We start from the raw sequence: 10,225 nt of genomic DNA, 5'->3' as shown, positions 1-10,225 counted from the left end.
ACACTGAAAGAGAAGAAACTAAAAATTGCCTTTTTAATATGCTATTTCTGTCTTAAATTCACAAAAACAGAAGCCTCAAAAATTATGTGGAGTCTGAAAACTAGGAATCCTGATCTGGAAACTGAGGTCTAACGTTGCCAATATTTGGATGGAGGTGAGCTTGCACAAGATCTATAAATTGTTACATTTAGCAGGTACAGGCCTGAACCAACAATGACAGTTTTTTCTATGGAGAAATATAATCTGATTGTCAAATAACCAGTTTGCAAATTTTGGAATACAACTCATTCGTGAACACTCTAATTCGATAAATTGTAATGTTAAAATTACAGGATAGATTATCATTTATATTTCAAACCAGTGTCCATTTTGCTGTATGATATTTGGTAATCTAATCATTAAATGTTTGTCGAGCATTTACTATGTGTCAAGCACTATGCTAGGCACCAGGTATAGGGAAGTAAACAAAATGGACATGATCTGTAATGTTACAGGATTTATTATCTAATCTAGATAAAATAAGCACCAAATTAATACACAATTAGAAATTATGACAACTGATAATGAAGGGAAAGGGTCAATAAGAAAGACTCCTAAAATCATAGCAGGCTTTTCTGAGGAGACATTTAGCTGAGAAATTAAGAGTAAGTGAGAATTAACCTCAGGAAGGGTTAAGGAAAAGACATTTCTGACAAAGGAACGTTTCCCAAAGCCTTGGAGTAGGAAAGCATGTCGTTCCTTCAAGAGTTGAAAGAAAGGCCCGGCACGGTGGCTCTTGACTGTAATCCCAGCACTTTAGGAGGCCAAGGCGGGTGGATCACCTGAGGTCGGGAGTTCAAGACCAGCCTGACCAACATGGAGAAACCCTGTCTCTACTAAAAATACAAAAATTAGCTGGGCATGGTAGCGCATGCCTGTAATCCCAGCTACTCGGGAGGCTGAGGCAGGAGAATCTCTTGAACCCGGGAGGTGGAGGTGCAGTGAGCGGAGATCGTGCCATTGCACTCCAGCCTGGGCAACAAGAGCGAAACTTCATCTCAAAAACAAAAAAAGAGTTGAAAGAAAGCCAATCTGAGCAAAGGAGAGAAGCCCAAGATGATGTTGGGAGAAGAGGCAGGAGCAGACTCTACAGAGCTTTGGAGAACGTGTTAAGGAAACTGCAGGTTCTAATAAATGCGATGGGGAGCCCAAAAAGAGGGAGTGATGCCATTTGCACTCTTAAAACCATCTTTCAAAAGGCCGGACATGGAGAATGGATTAAATGGAAGCAAGAGTCATGTCTCTTTCTCTGTAAGCTCCCCATTCAGAAAAATGACAACTTCCAATTTACAACCATGTTAATGTAGCATACTTAAAGTTATTTCTTTAAAATAATTACAAAAACTTAACATCCCGGCCAGGTGCAGTGGCTCACGCCTGTAATCCCAACACTTTGGGAGGCCGAGGCTGGCGGATCATGAGGTCAGGAGATCGAGACCATCCTGGTGAATATGTGAAAACCCATCTCTACTAAAAATACAAAAAATTAGCTGGGCGTGGTGATGGGTGCCTGTAGTCCCAGCTACTTGGGAGGCTGAGGCAGGAGAATGGCATGAACCCGGGAGGCAGAGCTTGCAGTGAGCCGAGATAGCACCACTGCACTCCAGCCTGGGCGACACAGTGAGACTCCATCTCAGAAAAAAAAAAAGTTTAACATCCCACACATTTTTTGCTTACTAGGCAACTCTCTCCCAAGAAAATATACCACCACTAAATAAGTGAAAACTGCGATCTTTTCTATTCGGGCAATATAAATTCTAATATTCATTGAGAATGAAGATAAATTACCATTCAAGACAGAGGAAGGGGTAAAAATAAATGTCTTTTTATGTGACATTGCATTCAGAATATTATCTCTATTTTATAATCAGAGGAAACTCTGCATTTCATTGAAGTTACTGGGACAGAAACAGCCAGAAATAGATATTCTGCATTCTTGACTTTATTCTGTTTTTGTTGCCTAGTACCATTTCTTCCTGTGGAGCATGTAAGAGCAGCAGCCAGTCCTTTTCATCATTTGCATCAAATTTGAATGTAGGCTCCTGGCAAAAGTGAGTATGTATGTAACTGGGTAATATAATACTTTTCTTTTTCCTTTTTGTGGAGAACGAGGTATCGCTATATTGCCCAAGCAGGCCTCAAATTCCTGGGCTTAAGCTATCCTCCCGCTTCTGCCTCCCTAAGAGCTGGAATTACAGGCATGAGCCACCGCATCCGGCCTCCAATACTTTGAAAATAATAGGATCTTCTCTTACTGCTCTGAGAACAAGTTCCTTGACAAGTTATTTCATGCTATTCATTTCAGGGGAGAGGGCTGAAAATAAGCATATCTTAAGAAATACAAAGACAAAAGAAATGCTCAGCTTCTTGCATTCAAAATAGGATCATGTAACAATCTAGGTTATCTTCCAAATACCTTATTTCCCCCCCTCTCCCTGACCAAATCCACAAGGCTCATTCTCACCTCCTTTTTGTTTGTTGACTTGTTTTACATGATGTTGATATAAGGGTTCATGCTTTATGGAAGTAGGATGCTACTTTAGGGGAAGCAAAAGAAAAGTTTGCTTCTCTCAAGTCCCAGGAAATTGTGAAAAGAAGAAAGAGAAGTAGCAAGAGAGCAAAAGAAAAGAAGAGTTAGTCAGACATATATTCTGATTTCCCCTCTCGGTGAATTGGATTAAATCTGTGGTTCTCAAACTTTAATGGGCCTCAAATCACCTACAGTGCCTTTTAAAACACAGTTGTCAGAACCCCACCTCCAGAATTCTTGATTCATTAAATCTGAAGTAGGACTTGCATATCTCACAGGTTCCCAGATGTTGCTAAGGCTGCTGACCCAGGGACCATGCTTTGAGAAGAAATCCAAATAATGTGTTGGATTTCAACTGTGTTGAAGAAATCCAAATAATGCCAAGGTTAAAGGAGTCTCTTGTCCTTGATTTTTTCTTTTTTTCCCCCCTTGATTTTCATGTAGTGCTCAGGAAAGAGATCATCACACCTGGTAAGCAGCCAAATCTCCCCGACTCATCCTACATCAGTGGGGACATAAACCACAACCCTCTTCCCTTCACACCAGGGCATCTTCTTATGGACAGAAACAGGATGGGTGAGGGCATCTCAGAGACTGATCATTTTTTTCCTAGAAAGACACAGCATTCCTTAGGAGACTGTTTCAGTCCCAAAATCTAACGACTCTTAAAACACTGGACAGCTGGTCAAGTTTCTTTCCCTTTCATTCCCTGTGTCAGGTTTCATAAGGCCTTCTGATTCCCTCTTCTCTTTCTCACAGACTGCAATGTGAACCTGTTACAGGAAAAGGGTCCGAATCCAGACCCCAAGAGAGGGTTCTTGGATCTTGCGCAAGAAATAATTTAGGGCAAGTCCATAGAGTAAAGTGAAAGCGAGTTTATTAAGAAAGTAAAGGAATAAAAGAATGGCTATTCCTCGGGGCTGCTGGTTGTCCATTTTTATGGTTATTTCTTGATTATATGCTAAACAAGGGGTGGATTATTCATGCCTCCCCTTTTTAGACCATATAGAGTAACTTCCTGACGTTGCCATGGCATTCGTAAACTGTCATGGTGCTGGTGGGAGTGTAGCAGTGAGGACAACCAGAGATCACTCTCATGGCCATCTTGGTTTTGGTGGGTTTTAGCCGACTTCTTTACTGCAACCTGTTTTATCAGAAAGGTCTTTATGACCTGAATCTTGTGCCAACCTCCTATCTTGTCCTATGACTTAGAATGCCTGACCATCTGGAAATGCAGCCCAGTAGGTTTCAGCCTTATTTTACCCAGTTCCTACTCAAGATGGAGTTGCTCCAGTTCAAATGTCTCTGACAAACCCAGTTGACATGGTAGTGAGCCATCTTCAGTAGTGTGGATGATGACGACAACACCTTCCAAATGGTAACACCACAAGTTAGAAGCAGCCTTGGGTCTAGACACTGCCAAGCCACCTTACAGACCTTGGACTTTTACTTGTTTGTCATTGTATGTTGGGCCCATTTGATACAACAGTCTAATCTATATCTCAGTCAGATCAAATGGAATGAGAGGCATAAGTGATGTGAAACTAATACATGAAGCCATTGCAGTGCTTACAATTATAACATCCTTTTCCTATGTTATACTCTTTTTTTTTTTTTGAGATGGAGTCTCACTCTGTCACCCAGGCTGGAGTGCAGTGGCAAGAGCTCAGCTTACTGCAGCCTCTGCCTCACGGGTTGAAGCGATTCTCCTGCCTCAGCCTCCTGAGTAGCTGGGAGTACAGGCATGCACCACCATATGCAGCTAATTTTTGTATTTTTAGTGGAGACAGGGTTTTACCATGTTGGCCAGGCTGGTCTTGAACTCCTGACCTCAGGTAATCTGCCCGCCTTGACCTCCCAAGACACTGGGATTACAGGTGTGACTGCCGCACCCAGCCTTTCTACGTCATACTCTTATTGACTGATGGTCAGTGATCTCTCAAAATACTACACTTATTTTTTTTTTTGAAAAGGAGTCTCGCTCTGTCACCCAGGCTGGAGTGCAGTGGCACGATTTTGGCTTACTGCAAGTTCCACCTCCCAGGTTCACGCCATTCTCCCACCTCAGCCTCCCAAGTAGCTGGGACTACAGGTGCGTGCCACCACGCCTGGTTAATTTTTTGTATTTTTAGTAGAGACGGGGTTTCACCATGTTAGCCAGGATGGTCTCGATCTCCTGACCTTCTGATCTGCCCACCTCGGCCTCCTAAAGTGCTAGGATTACAGGCATCAGCCACTGCGCCTGGCCACAATCGTACACTTTTGAAAGATTTTTATTATCAACCTTTCACTTCTAAGGTTAACATTTATGAATTAACAGGTATGATTTGATTAAAGTAAAAATGCAAAAATTATATCCAGTAGAATCCTGGGCCAACATACTTAAGAATAAATAAATAAATATATTTGTGTATGCGTGTGTGTATCCCTGAAATTTTATATTTGTATACATATGTATATAATAGACACAGGTGATTTTTATTGAATAAAAAATCTTATATAATAGATACAGGCTCACATTCTTACACATTTAATAGTCAAATATTTTTTAATCAAGTTGCTTCCTTTGTAAACTCAATATGCACTCAGATTATGTTAAATATTCTTAAAATTTCCATTTTTTCCAAAATAAAGTATTTCTTGTAATAAAAATTACCTCCTAGACATTGGGGCTATATCAGATACTATATCAAAGCTAAGATTCAGTCCTGAATGAATGCCAGTTTTGAAATATTTTTCACTGTAGAAGTCACTGTCCTTCAGAATATAAGTCACCAGTAAGTGCTCCAAATTCCTTTCTGAACTGTCATCTCACTGATTTAGTTATACCAAGAATAAAACAATTTGAGAAACAAATATACATCTCAATTTATCTCATCCCTCAGCCAACAATATAATATGATTTTGTACCTCCCTCCATTCAAAGCACCAATAGCCAGAGAGTCCTCTTTCCAAAAGAACAAACGTACAAACAAATGTAGCTTAAAAAGTAAAATAAATACTCATAGCATCATCAATAAAAAATTATAAAAACAGGGCAAATTTTATTTCAAACATTTTACAGTGCTTTTAAATATTGTTTCAGAAGGAGGAAATAAGCATATGTATTCTGCTAAGATCTAATGCTTCAGAAACCCACAAAACAATTATTTTATCACCCTAGCCAGCTACTGATCATAGACATGGGATCAGATGCCATGATAGAGACCAAAACAATGAACCTTTGTGACCAGCTACAGGACTACAGCAAACCCAGAGACACTGACATTGCCTGGAAACCAGTGCTCAAGACAGAGCCTGTAGTTAGAAGTCAAAAGAGCTTGCATGAGTTATGGAGCACACACATCCAGGAGTTCAAAGCAAGCCTTGAATCACATGGATAACGAAGGCCAAAACAAAGCGTAGAATCAAGACAAGAAGGGCCAGGTGCGGTGGCTCAAGCCTGTAATCCCAGCACTTTGGGAGGCCGAGATGGGTGAATCACAAGGTCAGGAGTTCGAGGCCAGCCTGGCCAACATGGTGAAACCCCGTCTCTACTAAAAATACAAAAAATTAGCTGGATGTGGTGGCGGGCACCTGTAATCCCAGCTGCTCAGGTTGCTGAGGCAAGAGAATTGCTTGAACAGGCGGAGGTTGCAGTGAGCCGAGATGGCGCCACTGCACTCCAGCCTAGGCGACAGTGGGAGACTCCGTTTCAAAAAAAAAAAAGACAAGAATTTAGAACCATGCATATGAAGCCCCACACTGACTGTCCTGTCCGTTAGTCATTTGAGTGAATATAGCTGCAGCAAGAATAGTGTGTGTTAGCTGCAGATAAATTAGTCCCAGCTATTCCTTCCATCATAGTAATTCCCAGACATTGGGAATTACATATGCCATTTATTTTTCCCACTATCCACAAGGACTCAGGAGGAAAGCCAGATTGGTTATAAACTAAATAAAGAACTTATATTTTATCTTCATGTCTAAGTTGCATTGTGAGTCAAATTCCCACCCTGCTAATAGCTAATGAGCAATTGGCTGGACTTCAAGTAGAATCAAAGAACAAAGTAAGTCTGAAATTTGGCATGGGAATCTCCAGCTAGCCAGAAAAGTACCAGGAGACAAAATTACACATTAAAAAAACCCATGATTTTATTTTTTACAGCTTTATTGAGATATAATTCACAGACTGTACAATGCACCCACTTCTAGTACATTCACAGATTTTTACATCTACCACCACAATCAATTTTAGAACATTTTCATTACCCAAAAAAGAAGCTCCACTCCCCCCACCGTCATTGCAGGCAACTGCTAATCTATTTTCTGTCTGTATAGAGTTACCTATCTGGGCATTTCATATAAACAGAATCACACAACATATGGTCCTTTGTGACTAGTTTCTTTTACTTAACTTGTTTTCAGGGTTCATCCATATTGTAGCATGTATCAGTATTTCATTTCTTTTAATTCATAAATAGTATTCTATTTTATGGACATACAGCATCCATCCATCAGTTGATGGAAATTTAGGTTGCTTCTACTCTTTGACTATTATGAATATCACTACTATGAGCATTCATGTATACTCTTCTATGGACGTATTTTTTTGTTTGTTTGTTTGTTTTTGTTTTGAGACGGAGTCTTGCTCTGTCGCCAGACTGGAGGGCAGTAGTGCGATCTCGGCTCACTGCAACCTCTGCCTCTCGGATTCAAGTGATTCTCCTGCCTCAGCTTCCCAAGTAGCTGGGACTACAGGCATATGCCACCATGCCCAGCTAATTTTTTTTTGTATTTTTAGTAGAGACAGGGTTTCACCATGTTAGCCAGGATGGTCTCGATCTCTTGACCTCGTGATCTGCCTGCCACGGCCTCTCAAAGTGCTGGGATTACAGGCATAAGCCACCATGCCCGGCCTGGACATATGTTTTAATTTCTCTTGGGTATACCTAAGAGTAGAATTGCTTGATCATATGGCAACTCTATGATTAACTATTTGAAGAACTGCCAGACTGTTTTCGGAAGTGGCTGCACCATTTTTCACCCCACCAGCAGTGTATGAGGGTTCCAGTTTCTCCACATTCTCATCAACACTTGTTATAATCTGTCTTTTAAATTATAATACCCCATCCATCTTTCACAAAATCTTACACAGCTCTTCTGGCTCTTTGGACCTGTTCATTGAACTAGTTTCCTGGTTAGAGAAGCCCACTTAGAAAAGGCAAAATCGGCAAGCAGGAAAGAAAAGGCCAGAGCTGGCAAAATGTCTAGGGGAAAAGAGGGGATGAAGAATACATAAAGCAACGCCCAGTCTCCCCTGAATATAAACACAAAAGAGGCCTGGCATTGCAGCTGCTTCTACTTGAACTCATTCCAGGAATGACTAGGGCAGGATATGTAGGTAAGAAAAGATGAGCAAGAGTTGGAACATCACTCAAATTAACTGGAGAGGGAATATGGAGCCAAAGTTAAGCTCAAACCATTCTCTCCCCAACTCCTATTTGATATTTTTTCACCAAATAGCACATACTGAAATGCTTTGGGGGTCTCTTCTACCTTTAAAGTTCTATAATTTCATGATTTTCTTCCTGTAAGTATACCTTAAGTTAATTGTGCAGTGTATCCCTTATATAAACAGAAGACTGTCTCAATAAGATTCCTTTTAAATGTTTTGAATGAATTTTTAAAAATATTTTTACTTTTACTGTTTCCTGAAGCTACACTGTCTATAGCACTGGTATTTCCCAGAAGTCACTAAAAGCTCCTGAAAGTCCAACTGACAGAAAAGATGGATTTGATTAAAAGGAAAAAACACAGAATATAGTCCTTGGAAAGTATGCTGATTTGTTATTTAGCCAGTTAGAGAATTGTGCTGTTTTGCTCTTGGGAATTGTACCATGGAATAAAATAATTTTGTTGAACTGCAATATAATTACAACATCTGAAAATACAGGAAAAGATGAATTAGAAAGATGGAGGATTCAAAATAAGGAGGACCAATTCCAAACAAAATACCAAGCAACCAAATTAGATGATATTAGAAGGTGTTACGCATGCTCTTCCTTATTTAACATGGAAGGAAATTGCAAGAGTATTGCACTAATAAGGCACTTCCTGGGCCCTAAAGTTACTAGTTCTTCAATTCAACAGATATTTTTGTGCACCCACTATAAGCCGGGGACTTGGCTTGTCTCTGAGGCTGCCAAAATAAATAAGACAGCCTCTGCCAGAGAAGAGCAACAGAGGGCTCACCCTCTGCTAGGCAAATGAAAACTTGTTATTCAGCTGCAATACCCTGAGATCATTCTACAGCTATGAGAGGAAAGAATGAGAGTTGAAATTGTGAAAAGAAACGATCTACAGTTACCTAAGCTGGGGGTGAGAGGAGAACCTGGAGAGGGGTGGCAAGGGAATTGGAGGGAGAGGACCTGATTCACGAACTCCACCTTGTAAACAACTAGCAGGATTTCACCAAGCAGAGACGGGCAACAGGCATTTGTGGAAAGTATTGTAGTGTCACAGCAAAGGTTTTGGAGATCCATAAGTTTTCACCATATCAAACTATCAATAGTCAACAATTTTTTGGCCTAGAAAAATATATATTCATATGGTTCAATCAAAAACAAAATAATGTCCTTGAGTGTGCCAAGTGAATGTTTAGAAACTGTAGGAGAATTAGTTAGAAAAGTAGTTTGAGTCAGAGTTGGAAGAGCTTTGAACTGAAGTAGTTTCACCTTTATTCTATAGGTGATGGAGAAGGCAATTCGTAAAATAACTTTGAACAAATAACCAATAAATGTTAAGTTTAAATGTTCAAATAATTTCAAGTTTAAAGAAAACTATGTCTCATTTTCAGTGCCACAAAGGAAAACAATTTAATGTTAACATTCAATGTCAACAAGGACTCAAGAAAACAGGATGTTTCCCTCCGTGGCTGGGTGTGTAAATTGGAATAAACTTTCAGGAAGGCGATTTGAATACACCGTGACCTAGCATTCCACTTTGAAGACTTTATCCCAAAGAAAAAGTCATGGATATTAAAAACAAACAAACAAAACAACTTGGAGGCCGAGGTGGGTGGATCGCTTGAGGCCTGGAGTTCAAGACCAGCCTGCCCAAAATGGCAAAACCCTGTCACTACTAAAAATACAAAAGTTAGCCAGGTGTGGTGGCGTGCACCTGTAGTCTCAGCTACTCGGGAGGCTGTGGCAGAAGACTTGCTTGAATCCGGGAAGCAGGGGTTGCAGTGAGCTGAAATCACACCATTGCACTCCAGCCTGAGCGACAAAGCAAGACTCCGTCTCAAAAAAAAAAAAAGTTTAGCCACCAGGATTTCCTTGATGTTCTACAGTAGAGAGTTGTGTAAATAAAACATGAATCATCCTTATAATTGAACATTATACAGCTACTTTAAATGCTTAAATAAATATTTAATGACATGGAAATGCTCATGAAATTTTGTTACATGAAAAAATTAGGTTGCAAAACAGTACACGTATCAGTCAAGGCTCTTAAGAACTAGATCAGACTGACTAGTTTGAGTTTCAGAGCTACCATTTATAGTCATGGGACCTTGGACAAGTAACCTAATCTCCCTGTAACTGTTGTATCTATAAAATGGGGATAACACCAGCCCATAACTCATTGGAGTTTTGTAAAAGATTAAATGAGTTA

Source organism: Pongo pygmaeus, chromosome 6 (assembly GCF_028885625.2).
Source record: "Pongo pygmaeus isolate AG05252 chromosome 6, NHGRI_mPonPyg2-v2.0_pri, whole genome shotgun sequence".
Classification (NCBI taxonomy): Eukaryota; Metazoa; Chordata; class Mammalia; order Primates; family Hominidae; genus Pongo; species Pongo pygmaeus.
The sequence above is the reverse complement of the archived record's forward strand: the minus strand, read 5'-3'. Positions refer to the sequence as shown.